This window comes from Vidua chalybeata, chromosome 14, assembly GCF_026979565.1.
Source record: "Vidua chalybeata isolate OUT-0048 chromosome 14, bVidCha1 merged haplotype, whole genome shotgun sequence".
NCBI classification, from domain to species: Eukaryota; Metazoa; Chordata; class Aves; order Passeriformes; family Viduidae; genus Vidua; species Vidua chalybeata.
In genome coordinates, this window is record NC_071543.1 from 8,458,451 (window position 1) to 8,479,259 (window position 20,809).

Here is a 20,809-nt window from a genome sequence, read left to right on the forward strand (position 1 = left end):
GTGTGAATTACATTAATTACATGTTTCTTCAAGTTTTAGTTAAGAAATTGTTGCTTACTCAACTATATTTTCAGGAAAGTAAGTGACTTCACAGAAAATATTTTAATATAAAACTCTAAAAAGTTGGCTTTCTGTATTCTTAATAAGAGAACTCTGAAAACAGTTAGTCACTTCTTCTGGAATACATTTTCTCTCCAAACTTAGAGACATAGCAGAAGAAGTTGTCTTGTCTCATTTTAATTAGGGCATATCTTCCTAAAAGGACAAAATGTTTTTGGAATATCCTTAGCTATGGAAATATAACCCAGCTTGTCTCACAGCAAATTTAAAATAAAGAAATAAAGTCTGCATGCAAAATCAAGGAAGCAGGTGGTCATTCCCTGTATAACTCCAGCTGTACTTGAGTTGTAAATCCAAAAGCATTACAAAACTAGCAATGGGACACCCAGTGATTCCTTGCAGGGCTGGATCTGTGTTTCTGGGACCTTAAAGGAAATTTTCCTGAGATGTAATATTTTCTCTTGAAACAATAAATGACGTAAGTGTTATCTCCAGATTTTTTCCAGAGCTGTGAAGTAATTAAACTCCACTTGTTTTTCTAACATCAGGACTAAAACCTGAACTAATCTAGTTTAATCATTCCTTTGTCTTTTATCAGCTGGAATGTGCATTAACTCCTGAGAACATTTGGGTGAATAGAAGTTCTGCTTGCAGTGGCTGGTTTGTACACTGGGTAACAAAAAGTAGTCAGGGTTTTCTTCACAGGGTTAATGTAGATGCTGTATTCTGCATTATTTTTTCTTGCAGAATCACATGCTAGATGTTCCACATTTAGATGTCTTTAGGTTTATTTCCTCAGTATCTGCTGTAAGCAGGACTTGAGCTCTGACACACTTTTGTATTGTGTATCAGTATTATCAGCTCTCCAGTCTGGACTGAAGAGGAAAGCTGGATTCCACTGGTGTTATTGAGGGGTTTCCCCACATCTATGAGAAAGACAGGATTTTAATTTTCAAATCTTTAAAGCAAATTGCTTTCAGGCTTCTCACAATGACTGCTCAAACAACCATTTTTGTGAATTTTTTGTGAAATTTGTGTTAAGGGAAGCAGTTTCAAGGGAAGTACCTTCTGATGTATTTTTCTTCACATTTGTCTAGAAAAGTTGTGTGAATGCTCCATATAGTGCTGGCAGGATGTTATAGCTGGAGGAAGTGCATTACTTTAAACTGGAACTCCTCTGCAAAATTGAGACTTGATTCTGCAGATGATACTCAACTGGGACCATGCTGAGTCAATGTCACATTTCAGAACTTCATCCTGCTTCACTCAGTTCCAGTGCAGGGTGTTACCCTGGGAGGAGGTTTCAGCTCTGTGACCTGGCTGCTAGAAACACACACAAGTTCCTAATGTTGAGTTTTTGATGAGATCAATTACTCTAAAGAGGTGAAGATTTTCTCTTCAGCACATGGACAAACAGGAATGGGCAGGAGGAAGGGAGGAACACTGGGATTTTTCATGCTCTACAGTATCACAGTATGGTTTGCCCTGGAGAAAGAAAACAAGCTGTGTGTCCCTCAAGGATATGGAAATTGAATGATCCTTCCATCTTGTGCAGTAGTCTTCTTTGGAACCTCCAGATATGTGATTTTTTCCAGACCTCCTCTTTAAGCAGCACAATTCTGCCATGTTTCCTGACTGTCACTTGCAGTGCCTCATGTGAACTGTTTAACTGTTCAACAGGGGTTTGAGATTTTTATTGTTATTTCTTAAAATATCTTATCAACCTGTGAGCAACTGTGGTGCTGGTTGTACCCATTTTAACGATGTTTGAGTTTTTAGAAACATCATTCTTTTCTTCCATCTTACACTTTTTCAGTAAATATGTCTCTTGGCATAAGGGAAATTGAAGGGGGAGTGTGTTTCATTAAAAAAATAACATCCCTGTCAAATAAATCTGTACTTAATTAAATTTCCTCTGTTTTAACTGCACATAGGAACAGATAACTGTGACAAACAAAAATAAAGCATCTTTAGGAATACTGACTTACCTCTGATAAGAACCATCTGGCATATCCATATTCTTTTTTTTAGCTTATACTTAACTAACAAGTCAGCATTTGGTTCACATTTCTTCCTTCTACTTTGGGCTTACCCAATAGATTAAAGATATGTGACTTGAAGACAAAAGCCCTATTTTAGGATTTTTAAATCACTTTTTTCTTATATACTGAAAAGCATATGGTACAACTAGCTTTTGCCTAGTAATTACATGAGTACAAACAAGTATTTGATAATTAGTAATTTTTAATTTTGTAATTAAAACTAATTTGATAATTTCCCTATTTGATAATTGTTAAGAGACTGAAGAGAAAGCGATAACTGGTTTTCACATTGTTAATAGTACAGCTGTGGTTATTACCTTGGTAGCCAGCTATGTTAATTGGGATTGCTTTCAGTGCTTCAGACTGGCCATAAAAATCTTAGCTGACCTGGCAAAATGACCCTGGAAAAACAGTTTCATGTTCCTGTGGCTGTTTCCACTTCCATGTACTGCTGGTCTCAGCTGTTTGTCCCAGGGCTGTTGGATGTCTGCAGGAGCACGGGTCAGAGGCTCCCCAAGGCAGGAGTGTGTGACCTGCACATCCGTGCTCAGGTCACCCAGCATGCAGGGAGCTCCCAGCTCCCTTCACTTTGCATTTCCTGTCTTTTAGAGAGGGCCAGCTGCCTCTACTTCCCACACTGGTTGTGCTGAGGAGCTGCAGGAGATGTTGAGTGCTGATTGGGAGTGTGGAGCTATCCTTTCCAAGCTGCATGGGAGCGAGTCTGGAGTTTTCCTTTAATGTGTACCCAAACCTATCCAACACCTCCAGCTACACAGACACTGCACCTGCCTGCCTGCCTGGGTGCCAGCAAAGCACAGGCTTCAACTTGGAGTCTGCTCTATGCTCAAAATGCAATGTTCATCTGTCTTGTAAGTTTGCTACTCAAAATGGCAGAGCACATGGATGGAGTTTAGCTCAGAGAAGAGCCTGGCACCCTGTTTGAGGAAGGAAATTCTGTTAGTAAAAAAGGCAACTTCAGTTCCTGATAACTCTGTAATTTCTGTTTCTGGCCACATTAGAATCTAAGTTGAATCATAGGTACAGACAATGATAATTGGCTTTTTGAATGGCAAGCGATCATATTATTAAATGTAAGTTGATTCACTTCAATGAAGAGTTTAAATAATTTCTCATACATTATTTTATGTGTAGAAATGTTGGTCTGAAAATAGATGTGAAGTAAACTGTGAAAAGAAGAGTTATGAGGCCTTTATGTTTTCATGGGATTTGTAGCTACTTTTCCATTCCCTCAACAGATCAGACATAGAAATATCTCCTGTGAAGAAGCTGCCTCTCTTCAGTCTTTGATTAATTAGGGATTAATTAGCACTGGGGCCAATGTGGTTTTAACATATTACTGGTTTGGGCATTTGAAAACTTGTATGCAAAAAAGCTCTGACAGAACAACTGTCTTTTGATCCCATCTCATCACAAGGCCACACAAAAATGGTCTGATTTTACTGCAGAGGAATAGAATTGATACAAGAGATGGGAGAAGAAATGTATTGCCACTCACCTTTCGAGGTCCTTTTCTGAAGGAGAGTAACACAGAAATTGTAAGCTCCTTCTAAGATTAAATAGTACATTTTTAATATCTCAAGATTTTTGGCTGCTCTTGGTCCCATCTGAATTGCCTTTAGCAAATACTTGTGATTTCAGGCTGAGATTTTTTGTGGGGATATATGAAGCAGAACAGCATCTTCTGTTGGCGTCTGCCATCGGTTTTTAACTGGAATCATGCTCCTCTTTGCCAGTAGAAAGGAGAATGATGCAGAGGGAACTTCTCAAGGTGCTTCAGGAAAAGGCATCATCAGGTGAGAGGAGGTTGTGAAACTGGACCTTTCCACATGTTCTCTGCAGAGTAAACCCTTCCTCTGTCCCTATACATTACATTATTGGTGAAATGCATCAGGAAATGTTTATAGTCAAGGAAGTTTGTACTAACACTGTGTCATGCAACTAATCTGTTTGCATTCTAAACAAGGAACACTAAGTTAGCTGCATTTTACTCCAGACTCAAGTGTCTTATTAAATATTTATACATGGATTAGACTGTTTACTTTCCATCTCATACTATAGTTGTATTGGGAAGATCCAGAACACCTGGGTTTTGGTGAAGTCTTAAGGAAAGTTTGCTTCAACTTTCCAAATTAAAGATTAAGAGCTCACTGAATTACTGAGTATATGCAGGAGAGTTTTAAATCAAGAAATATCAGTTCTAGAAACATGTTTTTAAAATTGTGTATAACAAAATATTTGTGAATACCAGATCTTGATTTCATTTTTTTCTGCATCATTTCTACACTTCTCAGAGCAGTGTCAGAAATATCAAAGAAATACCAGTTTCTCCTGGTTTAGCTTTGCTGGAGGTCTGTTCTTTACATTAGTGAAAACCAGCTGCTAGGATTAAGAAGTCACTTGCCTGACTTTGGTGATGCTGCTTTAGCTTTGTGCAAAAAATGGTGAATTAATGGGATCCTGGATCACACTATTTCTGGTATGCTGGCTATGTAAAATACCCTTTTTTTAAGAGAGGCTGTAGATCTATCCTTACTTTCCATATTTAGGTGTAACTACACGTATGTAATTGATATCCAGAAACAGAGATGAAGTGAGAACAGTTTGACTGTCTAGGCAGAAAGCAGAAAAGAATAGCCCAATCTTATTTTGCAGGGATAATCCAGGCTCTTGGAGTGGAAATACTGATCCCCTGTGTATTTAACAGTTGTATCCCCTGGAAGAAACATTAAAAACTTTAATGTTCTTTAAACTACAGAAGTGTGTGTGAAAAGCTTCACTTGTAGAATGAAAGCTACAGCTAAACAAAGTTGAAAGCTTGTTATTTATGTGTAAGTCATCCAAGGCTGTGCATTTTTTTAGAGAAACTGGGGAGCACTACCTTTAAGCCATCACCAGTGGATTTTAGTGTTCTCTCTCATCTTGCTCAACACTGGGAACGTTGGTGCTGTCCAACCATTTCACAAATCAGCAAGAACTTTTCTGATCAGCACTCACCTCCAGCAACTATCTGCTCACTTCACCATGAGATGTGAACATAGAAGACCTTTAACTCTTTCTCTTGACTGTAGTGGTCTGGGGTCTTGGGCAGCTTTGAATGGAAATGGTTTCTGAACAAATTTACACATTTCTAACATCTAGTGCTCTTTGCCTGCTCCTAAATGTCATTGCATATCAGAAACTCCCTCCTAAACACAACTAACTATTCAAGTTACACACTTTGGAGGGCTTCCAAAAACCATAGCAAGTACTGCTTATTAGAACTGGTAGATTTTGCTAATTTTTGCTAAACATGTAGAATTTGATCTCATTTCAGCTTTACAGGAGCTAATATTTTAACCACTGTCTTACAAGAGTGAAGGAGCCTTATTCTTGCAAGATGAAGAAGTAATGAAATGTGGCTATGACTAATAATGCACTTTATTTTCTTTCTGCTGATTCTGAGCTAATGCTTCCTATGTTTAAATTATTTTCCAAATATTTTGCACAAGTTTTGGAAGTAAATAAAACCTAAATTTCTAGGTATGTACTCTTATAATCTACTTTGCCCCTGAGTTTGTTTGGATAGGATTTAAGAGTTGTATGTACTGTGTAAAATTTGTGTTCCAGACTAAACAAAAAATATGTTTACAAATCGTCTGCTTAGTTTGATTTTTAATGTTCTTTCCAAGGTACTGTTTGAGATACTATTTTGTTGATATATCAATGAAAAAATATTGATATATTTTCACATAACTTTTGTGCTGAAACCTAACCAGAAAAATTAATTGTGGAAGAGGTTTTGTTTCAATCAATTACTTTTTCTTTATTTATCACTTGATTATTTTTTCCTTGCATTGAACTTAGAATGCTACTAGAAGTACTACACAGATTTCTTTCACCGTCTCTGTAGAAGAGTCAATTTATTCCCGTAAATTAGAAATATATCTGTCCTCTAACAGCTCTGTTAATGTGGGAGGTAAAAGGCTATTTCTGGTAAAATTGGAAGACACCATCCAACTGGATCGTATTTTAAAAAGAGCATTTGTGCAGAGACTCTAGTTGCTTTGGTCTGGTGATTGTTTTCAATATTTACAGTACAGCAGGGCCTGGGGCCTCAGTTACACATCAGGATCAGTTGTACTTTGTATAAACAATAAAAAAGCCTTGCACCAAATAACTTTTCTTCTAAGCATTAAATGTCCTGATTTTTTAAGGAAAACACACAGCTGGGACAAAACCATGGAATGATCCCAAACCAGCTGGACATAAGGGCAGATCTGGATTTTCTTCCATCTGTGTTCAACTGTGGAGCATTTGGATTTAGTGCTCACTGGAGACATAAAAGGGACATTTAAAGATTCATTTCATGGATCCACAATTTAATTAAAATAAAACATTCCCAATATACACCCAAGTAAAGCTGAAGGATAAGACACTCAGTGAAGAAGAGCATGAGAGTATTTTGGTACAGTGTGATTCAGGAGTTGAGGAGGTTTCTGCCCTGGGCTCTGGGCTGGGAGTGGAGCGGGGCAGCAGCCAGCTGGCCATACCTGGTGGGTGAGTGTGTGCTCGGCTCATGCAGCCTCTCAACAGAGTTAAGGAGCCATAAAAGCACCACATGACTCTGTGGAATGTCCTGTTTCTAATCACCATGGTGTGGATCAAGTTTTAGCATTCTTTTATTTAATTTAGAGAAAGATAGGTCACTAATTTAACCCTTACTGGATGACGGAATGTATGCACACCCCATAATTTAGATTGACTTACAGTCAGGGGTACAAAATATCTTCAAGATAGTGTTGTCTTTCTGAATGCTGGCCTGCTAAATACAGGGGGGATCTGATCTGTCTTGCTTTCATGGAAGATTGCTAGATTTGGAGATACTTACAAAAAAAAAAAAAGCCTTTGAAGCTGCTGGTATTTGGAAAAAGTTGTACACTTCACATACTGCCGTAGTGGAGAGGAAAATAAAACAGTTGGTAGTCAATTGCTTATTTGATAAATACAGTATGAGCTCTTAGCACTAGAAAGATATAGTGATAGGAAAAAAATCTTTCTATCAAAATAAATAATGTTGATTTGATACTGGTAATCACAATCTGAAGGAGTCACAGATTTCTTCCCCTCTTGCTGCTGCATCTAGTATTGCAAAGACAAGGGAAATGTTTTTTAATTTTCATTTATTTATTCAACAAAGCCACAGTTTCTGGATAGCTAAATTTCACTTCCCCAGGATAAAATAGCTATTATTCCAGTAGACCCATAAGTGCTTTGACACTGCAGTTACTTGTGTCAGTGGAAAAATGTTGTTTCTAGAAAGCAAAGAGATGATGATACAGCTTTTGAGACTCAAGTAAAATCCTGGTGTTTAGGATGCAAGTCCTGTGCTCAGGCACGTCCTCTGTGAGAGCTGGGACAATGAAAACGGGCTCTGCAGCCCACCTTTCCCATGGCCACCTGTGGAACTGCAGCTCAGCATCCATGGGTCTGTTTCTTGGATTTGCCATTTGAAGCAGCAGTAAGATCAAGGAGGTGGCCACCAGAATCACATAATCAGCGACCAGCAGCAGTCTCTGATGCACATCCTCACTGCTTTCGTGCTGGAAACAAGGACCCTACATGCAGGACTGTTTGTTGACTTTTGTGGGCTTCCCTTGTGTGTACTCTTCAGCCTCTGCCATAAACTGAAGGTGGACAGTATAGCTGTGCCTCCTCTGTACTTCCTAACATTATCTCCTTTCATTTCTCAGATCCTTTTTCCTTCATTCTGCTTCTGCTTCCTCTGAGGCTTTGGTTGGCAGACACTTGCAAAGCTGGCATTTCCAGTCAGTGGCAGATCTAAGACAACATTTCTGCTGATGCTGATTCAGCCAAGCGAAGATTGGCTGTGCTGGCACGAGCAGTGGCAGTGGAGGAGTGATGCCTGTCTCTGCCATCAGGGCTGTGCTTCACTGCAGCCATCATGTGTCTGTAGGGATGTCACTGAGAAGATACTGGAGTCTTTATGTGATCTAAAACTCTGTAGAAGTGAATGTGTGTTCATTGAACCAGCTCACTGTTCTGCTGTTCTTGCTGGCTAAAAGGCTCTTATAAATGCCTGTGGGGATTATCAAGAGCTTAGCCTAGTGTGAGAAGGGTGGTATGCATGTGTGGGCTGAGGGCAGTTTGTTGCATGCTATGCAGCATGGTTTGAAGCTTTAAAAGATATCCTAGGAAAAACATTGCTGCAGCAAGCTGTGGTTTAACTGAAATTGGAGTGAGTGCAAGAACAAGGGAAGTACAAAGCCAGTTTGCAGCAGTGATCAAGAGAGGATTCTTTTTTTCGCTATTCTTTTAAAGTATGCTTTGCTTATTTTTCTCAAATGGCAGTTGGATGGTTGGTCCCTGGCTGATGGCTCTAGGGAAAGGGCTTAGAGTAGTTTGTGTAGCTCCACAGTGGCTGTTCTGGCTGCAAAAGGAGCACTGGCAGCAACTTCCAAAGAGTCCTGCTGAGTCTGTGCAGACCAGATCCACTTCCAGTGCTTGTCATCCCAGGGTTTCTGGGGGGTTGCATTTTTTTATGAGCTGTGAGGAGGCTTCTGAGACAGTTTTGGTTTCTCTAAAATGACATGTCATCATGTTGGCATGTAGTAACACTACTCTTTGATGTAATAGGACGGTGTTGAACTAAAACATCACTTTACTGTGGTGTACTGGTCCCCATTTGTTATTTTTTAGCAGAGTTTGCTGTCTGAAACAAATCCATAGAAGTGGCTATGCTGTGAACTTTGTGTCTTTCAAACCTTAGATAATGCCTGTCATTCACTGTGCTCCAAGTGAGTGCAAAATACATAAGAAATATGATATCATCTTTCAGAAAAATATGGCCACATCAACATAACTAATAAAACCTGGGAGATGTCAGTATTTGCTGTTAGAAGAATATGTATGTAAAGAGGAGAGAAGCAAAAAAAAAAAAAAATTAGCACCTACTATTTCTTAAAAAGATAAAAAGGGAAATACCTTGTTTTTGTAAAATGTGGTGTCTCTCTACAGACTTTTCCTGATTTCCATCATTATACTGTCCTGGTAACTTCTGAACTACTGAACAGACTTAGCCAAAGCTTGGAGTTGCCAGCCCTCTGTAAGCCACGTGGCCAGCTCTCTGTAAGCTACACTGGGGTAAAGACTATTTTACTCTCCTCAGTCTCTTCTAGACATCAAGATTCAGGCCTACTAAAGGCTTCTGTTTTTTCAAGTGAAAAGCAGTGAATAAAAGGCATTTGATATCCTTAAGGTGTTTAAATTTATGCTGTTACTTCAGACCTTTTTTCCTTCATTTTATTTTTAATTCTTTTAGATGTGTAACTTTAAAGCATTCTGAAAACAATCAGAAACAATTGCAGCTTTGATTAGCAGCTAAATTAAAACAACTAATGAGCTAGCCGACCTCTCCCTTTGTCTTGTTGACATATTTGCTTAACTGCAGGATACAATCCTAACCCTTACACGTTTCAGCTCTGCTGGGCGCAGTGAAGGCCGTTTTCTGGCTTGCCATCCATCAGAACAGGGAACACTTTCACCTTTTATTTTGAGGAGGAAGAAGCTGCTGAGCTGATATGGAAATAGCAGGCTGGTTATTGTCTGTGAAAAGCTGCTGAGACCTGTGTGCAGGACAGCCCCAGTCAGGCTGTCCTGTCATCATGCACAGATCGCTGATTATCACACACCAGTGTTTGTGATCTTCTGCAGCGCTGCTTCCTTCTGTCTCCCATCAAGGCCCAGTGAGCACAGACCGTGACAGGTAAAATCTTCTTCCAGACCTCAGATGCTCCCATACAAAGAGCCATGCTTAATCCCTGGCCTAGTGTGTAATTTAGTAATCTGCATGGTCATGAATTCCAGGGATATACGGGCAGGAAGCGCAGAGCAGTGTGGGTAGCAGAGCAGGCCTACAGAGTCATTTAAGTCTTTGTTGTATTGTGTAGTGAGGGATTTTGGGGACAATGAGACCTGTCTGTCAAAGATTAAGCAGACTGGAAGTGTGGTTTATACCAACAAATGAATGAAGCTTTTTGGAGTGTTAATACAGCCACGCAGTAAATGCCCAAGGACTTAAACATACAATTTATGTGATGACAAGCAACATTGGAATAGATAATTTATTCTATATACCTTAGCCAGTGGGAATTCAAGTAGGTGAAAAGTTCATTTCCGTCCTTACCTCAATCAATATACAACACTTATATAGGACAAGTGAAAAATCCTCTATTTTTTTTCTCTCCCAGACTTTGGTTTGAAGTTATTTTTACTAATTGCAGTTTATTCTCTGGCACTGCCCAGTAAACCAGCTGCTGACTGACTGGCGCTTATGTTATCAGGCACTGCAGTGAAATTTTGCCTGGACCCACTCTGCTTAAGCCCCTAGAGATAATTGGAATCTGGCCAAATGTTATGTTAGTAGATATGCAGACCTCTGCTGCTCTCCACTCCTGCTTTGGCCTGTGTATTTCCAAGGAATGTATAGATGAGAATTCACAGACTCCATTTTTTCCTTTAAAGTGAATTGTTTACATGTTTGCAAAGCTCCCCTCAGCTCTGCTGTGTAACAGATCTCTGGGAAGAGGTTTTGTTCTAAATCTGCTATCTTGAATAAGCATGAGATGGTTCCCATCTGAGTTTTACATCTTGACTAATATTATCTATTCCAACAGATACTGTTGGTTTTAGCAGAACCCTGTGCAAGGAAAGCTGCTCAGACCTTTCTGAAGTGCCAGGAACATGCTGGGAAGGCTATGGGAGGCAAAATGTAGGGGAAACTGCTTGCAGAGAATCTATTGTTTGCTGCTGACCCTGTACTGGCCAGATCTGTGCATGGCCTACTTTCCCCGCCTGCCTTTCTAACTAGAAGCATCCTCTGGGGCTGAATGACCTTAGTGGCTAATGAGAAGTTTTGCTGTGTTTCTCCCTTGTAAACAGAATGTTTAGCATGTGGAACATGGTCTGGTGACTAAAATTGATACTTTTTCTAAAAAATGTGTAGAGGGGCTTTGTTGTTGTTTGTTTTGGGCTTTTTTTTTTCTTTTCCAAAAAAGAAAAGAAAGGCTAGGCTATTAATGTTATACATGATATGGCAGTAAGTCTTAGAGGCAGTCATGCTGCATATATCACATGCCAGGCTCAGACTTGCTTTCAGAATTACATTGTACTCGGCACTAATTTGGTTGTAATAGCACAAACACTGAGTATCAGACAGGGGAAGGGACATGGTAGTGCATCAATAAGAACAAAGGGAAAAAGACAAGATTGTTTTTCTGGAACATTGCTTAACTTACAGCAATTTACAGATACACATTTTCTGTGTAACAGTGAAATGCCATAGGATAATTAGATTACAAAAATAATAGGACAATCCAGTGAGCCAAAAAAGCAGTCATAAGATTGCTGTCCAGAACAGGTTAGGCTGTGACTTGGATTGCTAGCTTAGATAGAGGAAAGGTTCAGGGTTTAGATTCAGTTATCTCAGCATTTTACTTTCTCTCTCAGGAATTTGAGACAAACTGAGAGAAACTCCTAGAAGCATAAATGGATACAGACATTTAAATCTGCTTTTAGAATAGCAATGTTGCACTTGGGATCCAAATCTCTGTTGTTCATATTCTAATGATACACTTTGCATTCTGCAGAAACAGAGAACACAATAACAATAATTGAAAAGTTCTATTTAATTATGATATTATTACCAACTGAAAAACCACAGCTATGTTTTATGCCAAATATGAAGTCTGTACTATTTTAGTTAATATTAAGTAATTGCTGCAAAAAATTCACCTCAATATTTAATTTATTGCAAATGCACTAAAACAAATGTCATTGATATGAGCAGCCACATTATTGGCTAGAATATCTGCAGATAGACAAAGAGTAGGAAGCAAAGATTGAGCACCTTTTATGCAGATTCAAAGACAAGCTGTTAAATATAAAGATTGTTCTCTTAGTTGTTAATTTTGCAGCATGTAAACCAAGATAAGTTGTTCTGTTTTAGCTGGAATACCATGAGATGGTTGACAGCAACACAGGAAACTTCTGTAAGAAGTATGAAAAATAGGGGATCCTTCCCTTCCCTTCCCTTCCCTTCCCTTCCCTTCCCTTCCCTTCCCTTCCCTTCCCTTCCCTTCCCTTCCCTTCCCTTCCCTTCCCTTCCCTTCCCTTCCCTTCCCTTCCTTCCCTTCCCTTCCCTTCCCTTCCCTTCCCTTCCCTTCCCTTCCCTTCCCTTCCCTTCCCTTCCCTTCCCTTCCCTTCCCTTCCCTTCCCTTCCCTTCCCTTCCCTTCCCTTCCCTTCCCTTCCCTTCCCTTCCCTTCCCCTCTCATTTTCCCCAGGTGCAGCCAGGATTCCCAAGGGCAGTGCCTGTGTGGGATGTGTGACAGTAATAGCTGTACTGGGAAATGTGGTACAGGCACTCACTTCCTGCTAGGTCTGCTCTTTGCCCACATCCCTGCTCGGTCTCTGAGGAAACACTAACTTTTCATAGCCTTTGCTTGCAAAGGGGAATTAGACATTTTTTTAAAAAGGGTTTGTTGTACAGGAAAGAACTGGAGAGGAGCCCAAAGCAAATTAACAGATCTGGACACAGCGGACCCTGCGGAGGTTTGGAGTCTGCTCGGCTTCAGCATGTGGCTGAACCCTCCCTGCCTTTCTAGATACAATGTCCTTTTAATAGTCTTAACAGGCCTGACACTGGCAGGATTTCACTTGCTCAGTACACTACTTAATACAGCTAATTTTCTACTGACAACATTTTTTTGCAACAATGAATCTTCTGTCACTCGAGTCCATGGGGAAGGCAGCTTGGAAATGCCAGCCAGAGGCAGGGGGAGCAAGTCCATTGTCACTGTTCACTTAAACAGTTCTTCAGAAACACACTGAGATTTTGTTTTGGTTTGTTCTTTGGGGTGCTAGGGATAAGTGGAAGGGAAAATAACACAACACTTAGTGTTCTTCTTTCGTCATGAGCCCATAGCAGTTCCCTGAACGTTGTTGTGTGGGGGTATCTTCAGGAGAGGCAGAAGCTGTGGTGTGGTGGGCAGCAGTCCTGATGTGGCTGCCCACGAAGTTACAATGATTCAACATCTGTTTTCCCCAGGAGACTTTGCTAATATCTGTGATTAGTGTTGTATCTTCCTCGGTAATGAGTTGAATAAAACCCCTTTAAATTGTGAACAATAACTTGCTCAATCTTCCCCAATGTGTGGGAGAGGTGACACATACACACATACGTGTGCTCATGGCCACAGAGCCAGGGGACAGAGGGGCTGTGACCCTCATTGTCATTCTACCCATTCCCCCCTGTGGGGACTGACTGCCAAGGAGCTGCCACTTGGTCATTTCCACTGCCATGCTCTCACCAGAGATGACCTGTGTGCATCCCGGGGGGGAAAATACTTTGCATATGCTACCTTGTCTACTTTCCTGTGCAGCCACCAGGAGGATGGAAAGACTTTCTAGGGAAACCCTATGTTTTCTTCTGAAATAACTAATTCTTTTGTATTAAAATTCAGCTCAGGACTTATTCTGCTGTAAAGAGATGTACACAATACTCAAATTCTCTTCCTTCAATTAAGGGTAGGAAAATGTTATGACAGCTGCTGTCCTATGTGAACAGGTTGGGGAACTGTAAAGGCCTTCTAAAGCATTTTTTAGAGATTAGGCACTGAAGGCTTGAGGGAGAGAATATGAACTGAGGTTGCAAAAGACCATAAAATCTCATAAACCATTCAAACCTTTGGCTGTACTATGCTCTTTTGTTTAAAAAAAAAAAAAAAAAAAAAAAAAAAAAAAAAAAAAAGCTTAGTTCATAAGTAAATTGAAGTCAGTTAAACCTCACTGGCTTCAACATTTTTGTTAAGTTTTCATAATCAAGTATTTCAATATAAGCCCTATTTTTTGGAATGCTGATGAGTGTAATGTAGTGCCAGAGCTCCATGAGGTGCAGCAGCAGTTCCTGCTTATGTTACCTCCTCCTTTGTGCCTCATTTCCTCAGCTGCCTCTAATTCAGGCTTAAACATGTGCATGATTTCAGAGTACCTGTTGTCAGTCTCATGTGCTGTCTACACAAATTGTCTTCATTGGTGTATGAAGCTTGTATTGCTCTGCCAATTGAAAACACAAAAAGGCCCTGAAGATATCAGTCAAGGTAGCAAAAAGAGGTTTTGCTGTGGCAAATAGCAAGAATTTAATCTCAGATGACCAAATATCACCTGAGGCTCGCAGCCAATTGGCTTAAACAAACAGTGGGTAAGCTGGGGATTCAGGGGTGATCACCTCTGCTCTGGTGATACTCTGCAATGCAATTCATCAGGATCTAGTCCCTGCAAATCTTTTGTTCTGCTCAAAAAAAGGCATAATTTTGATTGATGATCATGAAAAAGGCAAGTAAATGTAATTCAAATATATAATGCAGCTCCTTAAAAATAAGCCTTAACTTATCATTTTCATACATTGGTTATTTGTTTAATTGAAATACAATGTAAGTCATCACTCAGCTTTGCAAATCCTGCTGCTTGCTCTTTATTTTTAAAAATCCCCATAAACTCAAATCTTTCTGTAGTGCCCATCATTGTGGGGTGTTGCCCGTGGCTCCCCTCCTCTCTGGAGCTCAGCACAGGAGGGCTGTGGCCTCAGTGGTGCTTCTCTCACACAGATGTTACAGCCCACAAGGGCTTTCACAGGCTTTCATGTTATCTGTGCTCTATGTGGCCTGGAACCTTTCCACAGGAGCTTATTTCTTATCTAACTTGGACATTCCACAACATCAAAGCAAAAAAGCAACCAAAGTTGAAGTCATGCTTTTTGACTTCTGTACATTTTTCATAGTTGCTTCAGAAAGTCGTGAAATATAAAATGGAATGATTACTCTCAGCTCATATGAAGTCAGTCCTGGCATTGTCCATGGTGGGGAAAAAGATGACAGTATGTGGTCTCTTTGTGTGTTTTAAATAGAAATAGCAAATATGTGGAATTGATTGGATCAGGATGTTTCATGAAAGCTTTTAACTGGAAATCAAGCATTCAAAGGAACAAGCTTTTAATAGATTTAAATATCCAATTAAAAATAAAGATAGTCTTAAGAATTGTCTAGAGTTCATATATAGTTCTGTATTTATAATGTTGTAAACTATCCATTGCAACTTTGTTACTGAAGTATGGGATTCATCAAATGATTTGTGGAATCAAATTTCAATAATTTTTAAGCAGTTAAAAATAGGGTGTAAAGCCATATATACATGCACACACACAGTTTTTATCACCTAGATTTTCTGCTTGCAGTCATGTTCTAGTCAAGCTTAATGGAAATAGCAGAAGTAATTTTTGAAAATGGATTTTATCACATGAATTTAAATTTAAAATTGTTATGAGACCCAGCTTGCAGTTGCTCATTACTACATTAAAAGATTGGTCCTGAGATGACCAGAGCAGCCTTGACAGTCAGCAGTATGAGCATGCCAAAGGCTGCTTTACCTAAACAGAAAGCTTCTGAAAGGCATTGTGATACTAAAGAATTTCACATGGTACATGAAAAAATTGTTGCTTTTGTTAAAATTAAAATATTATCACCCTAATATCCTTCCTTAAACAGAGAACAAAACAGAAGAAAACCCCAAACAATGGCATTTTTGGGAGGATGCTGAATGAAGCAGGATTGTTGCACAGGACTTTTTTCTGGTCCATTATTTCTGTGTGCACATACAGTTTTTTGTATTCTTCTCATGCTGTATAAGTAAAAAGCTGTGTAGAGGAGCAATGAATTATATGACAGAAATAAAGGAGCCATTTTTAACTTAAGACTTCCCCTAAGATTTTAGAAGAAAAACTGAACAATAATTTTTGTTAAAAGTACAAAGCATTTTTCAGTAGAGAGAATAATTACTTACTCTGGAATGTGAGCAGGGCACTGGATACCTGACCTGTAATTTAGGAAAATAGTGAAGGGGTTTTCATCAGTAATTATTATTATTACAGTAGAACTGTGGGGCCCCAGCTGAGAGCAGGACTCTGTTGTGCTACCCCTGTCTATCTAGCAAGAGAGAACCACTGCTGTGGGAATCTTGCTGTGAAGGCAGGGCAGACCGAAGAGGAGAAGGGAGGAAGTGGAGGTGGAAGGCTGAAGGTTGGCAAGGGAGGAAGTGGAGGTGGAAGGCTGAAGGTTGGCCCAAGGCCGTGCTGCTCGCAGTGGACACAGCTGCCTTGCACTGGAAGTCACTGACAGAGTCCTCATCTGAGTTCAGGGAGATCCCTGAGTCAGCTTTTGTAAGCTGGTGGTTCTCATCAGAGAGAATGTCCCTGGTTTAAATGGGAAATGCAGTCTGTGTGTGTGAAAGAGCATCCTGAGGGACCAGTCCCTTGCACAGGCTGTCCTGTCCAACAGGAATTGGATGCGTAGATCTTCCTTAAAAGTTTCAGCCTTAGAGTATGCAGTGTATGAGAACATGCACTTTTTAGGGCCACAATATAATGAGTTAATGGTTGGCTGTTTGGTTCATCTTTATGTAATCAAACAAGCATAAGATGCTTCAAGCAACAAAGTATTTGCTCATGAAGTAAATATTTCACTAGTAATCTTTTGTGTCAATAAAACAGGTTTTATGGGGCAAATAATAGGTGAAGGAATAGAGAATGTGAATAAGAACCTTTTACAAATTTTGGTCACTGGATTCTCATAGGGAAGAAACCAGGTGTTAGTTTCAGAAGGCATGAGCATATTTAAATTCAGTTGCTCTTTTCATACACAGGACCTTAATTTTGCTTAGAAAATGAATAGTGCTCTTCTGCTTGAAATATGGCAGTCTACAAATTTACTAACAAAAATAGGATTCACTTCTGCCCTTCCTGATCAGTAGTATTATCTGCTTAGTTACCAAAGGTGCTAGATTTTTCTTAGTGTGTTCCAGTGTTTTTTATGGTCATGAATCACTGAGTTGGCATTTGACAGTGACTTAGGCCAGTTGAATTGTTCCTCAAGTATATGTCTGGGGCTTTTTTTGTCCCAGAAATAAGTGGCCTATCCAGTGGTTCCATACCACTTCCATGTGTGTTCCTTTACACAGTGACAAATCAAATAGATTTACGCTTTATTCTACAAGCTCACAGAGGCAATGGGAAATAAAAGAATGTTTGGAATTTGCAATGCTATGTGTAGCAGCTCTGCTTCAGTGGGCGAAAATGTACGTGGGGTATTAGAGTTGCCAAAAGGGGTAGAGACAATAGAGAAACTGTGATGTGTTGGGTTGTGCAGCAGCAGAGGCCCCATCATTACCCATTGTTCAAGCCTTTCCTCATGACACCCTGGCAGGCAGGTGAATTTAAAAGGGTATAAGGAAGAAGGTACATGTTGCAGAACCTTTTCCACCTTGAAAGACACTGCCATCAAATTACACTTTCAGGCTGTTTGGTTTTACTGCCTTCTGCAGTGTGGTGACTCAGAAGCAATGGGAGGTTCCTTTTCCAGGCATTTTTTGCTCTTGCTTACCACACATTGAGAATGGAAAGCTGAATGTCTGAGCCAGCTGTGTGTTTGTAACGGTTGGCAATGGATATGTGCATAACAGAGATGCACATGATTCATGGTGATCTTGTGACATAAACTTGGTCAGAATCCAAAATTAACTATGAAAATGCCCAGGTATATTAAAAATAAAATGCTATTTTTACCAGCATCATATTCATTACAGACAGGCATCTCATTTAGAGATGTAAAAGAGATGTAAAAGCCTGGTGCACAAATATGTTTGAGAATGCAGGTCATAGATTTCACATATGAAATTCTAATGGGCATTTGAGAGAACATTCACAAGTCACAGTAATTTAATTTGCTTTGTTTTGCTTAATATTATTAGTATTCTATAATTTTCCTCTTTTTAAAAACAATTGTCATACATCTTAAAAAACCAAAATGATACCACTTGCATTAATTGCTAATGTTGAACGTTAAAGATGAAAAATAGGGGGCTCTGTTGATTCATTGTAGTTTTTGTTTGATGTAATCCACGTTTTATATTTCAGCTTGTCCTCACTGGTAAGAGTTGTTTTATTGTTTTTATCCTTTGGGTAAGTAAGAGCAATCCTGGTGCTAAAGCCCAGTAAAGACCAGGTGAGCACATTCAGGTCAGACAGAAGTTCCATGTGGCATTGAGCTCTGTAAGTTTTCCTTATGGTAAAACCTGAGTCTTCATTGTGCTGTTATCCTCGAATTGCTCCTGCATGCCACTGTGCCTGCTCTTTATAATGCTTTAATCTTGGAACAGTTCATGGGAGTGCTGCTGAGTGACGAAAAATACTGCTTTTTTAGCAGTGAAGGCAAGTCCTTTGTTTCAGCATAGAAAACATCATTTCCATCCACACAGACTTCAAAAGAAACAGTGGGAATTCTTGAGAGCCTGATTATCATGGCATAATCACATTATCAGAGAGATTAGAAGCACTTTACTGTGTCCTTGTGCTTTAGTGACACTCCAAGGCACTGGACAAAATCTTCAAGTGCTGTTAAAATCTTTCTTGTAGGGCATTAATGCAGGAGAGAGCTATTTAGCTGTGGGCCCTGAAATCACAGAGAACATATTTAATTCTTCTGTCCAAGAGCTGCTCATCCAAACACAAGCAAAAGGTGTAGTTGCTGGTCTTTACTCTCCAGTCTAGATATATTTCTCAGAGCCACCTGCAGCAGAGCAAAACAAAAGCCTCCTAAAATGCTAATTCCCATCAGTTCCAGTCATTGTGAAACACTGTCATTAACCAGGCAATCAAGCTAATGGAATACAGAAGTATTGGCAATTCTAACAAATGAGGAATTCACAGTGTGTTTTCTCTACAAAATTGGTGGGGTCTTGGATGCCATTTCTTTTGTGAGAGGTAAGTAAGACTGTAAGTGTAACATTTTTAGGTTATGCTTCAGCACTGTTGTGGTGCCTTGAGGTAAACAGTCCACAATCCACGCTTTGTAAGTGAATTGTTGCCTGAAAGCCTCTGAATTGCTTGTGATTGTGGGAAATTCAGTCTCAGCTTTAACGTTTTTAAGTGAGAGCAGAGCACGTGATTTTTAACATGTTTCTTGTTGTGTATGGTTGCGAAGGACAGCTGAAGATTTGGGGATTAATGTTCTGATTATATAGTTTCCAATATAAAGGATTCCATTGATAATTAGCCCAGAGTGAAGAAAGCTAAAAATAATCATCATTAAAGCCTTTTCAGATGTGAGTCTGTGCCTCTGGAAGTGCACACTATGGATAGTGTCTAGACAGAAAAGGTATGAAATATCGAACATGCACTTGACCTCAGTTAAAAGGCCAGGATGAAACAATCACAACAGAAAGTATGATATGGGAGAATTGTTGCAGTTAAAAGAAAACTGCAACAAGAGTGAAGAAAGACACATGGAATATGGGAAAAATATTTTAGCCTAAACAGGTATTAGAAATGATCCTGGAAAAAGAATTTTTAAAATCATGTACACTTTGTTTCACTTTGCTTGATTTTAAACATGTAACACTGCATTTTTAAATTAACAGTAAAAGTCATTTACCTGCCAAGCCATGAGTCAGGGCTTTGTATGTCTCCAGCTGAGATTACTGAAACACTTGCAGCGGGGAGCTGCATTCCTTCTTCTGTTTTATGGAGTTAGGGAAGTAAAAGGGAAACACACTTCCATGGACATGAGAATTAAGAGGGGGAATTATGTGGTGGAATTATTAAGGTGTGGGGTTTTTTTAACTTCTGCCTCTATTCTGTTTTACTCTAAATCCTGATCCTTTACGCGGGTAATTTTGTGTAACCCACTGATTGTCTTGCCGGTAGAAAGCACAGCCATGGAGTGCATTTTCTGCTGATGCTGTGGGACCTCAGCGTGGTCTCTGGCCTCCCTGGGCACAGCCCAGCAGGGCGGTGTGGCGCGGTGACGGCGGGCGGTGCCACCCGAGGGCACCTCCCAAACCGGGCACCACCCGAGCCGGGCACCTCCCAAACCGGGCACCACCCGAGCCGGGCACGGCCCGAGGGCAGCTCCCAAAACAGGCACCTCCCAAACCGGGCACCTCCCGAGGGCAGCTCCCAAACCGGGCACCTCCTGAGCCGGGCACCTCCCAAACCGGGCACCACCCGAGCCGGGCACCTCCCAAACCGGGCACCTCCCGAGCCGGGCACGGCCGGAGGGCAGCTCCCGAGCCGGGCACCTCCCGAGGGCAGCTCCCAAACCGGGCACCTCCCGAGCCGGGCACGGCCCGAGCGCAGCTCCCGAGAGGGCGCTTCCCGAGCCGGGCACGGCCCGAGCGCAGCTCCCGAGGGCGCCTCCCGAGCCGGGCGCCTCCCGAGCCGGGCACGGCCCGAGCGCAGCTCCCGAGGGCGCCTCCCGAGCCGGGCACCTCCCGAGGGCAGCTCCCAAACCGGGCACCACCCGAGCCGGGCACGGCCCGAGCGCAGCTCCCGAGGGCGCCTCCCGAGCCGGGCACGGCCGGCAGCGCCAACCCGCGGCGGCCGCGCCCTCTGCCGGCAGCGCCCGGCACTGCTCCCCGAGCGCCGCTCCCCGCGGGGCTCGGGCTCCTGCCGGGTGGGGCATTGTGCCCGCGGCCCCGCGCCCTGAGCTGCTGCTGCAGCGTGTCCAGGGCAGGGCAGCAAAGCAGCTCAGGGGTCTGGAGCACAGCTGTGAGGAGAAGCGCCTGATGCAGCTGGGCTTGTGTA

The 20,809-nt window shown here is 41.1% G+C and overlaps 1 protein-coding gene across 1 annotated transcript in view; it reads left to right on the plus strand.

Moving 5' to 3' along the window:
- Positions 1-20,809, plus strand: part of COL4A6 (collagen type IV alpha 6 chain) — a 112,638-nt gene that overhangs the window by 51,380 nt on the left and 40,449 nt on the right. The window lies entirely within an intron of this gene.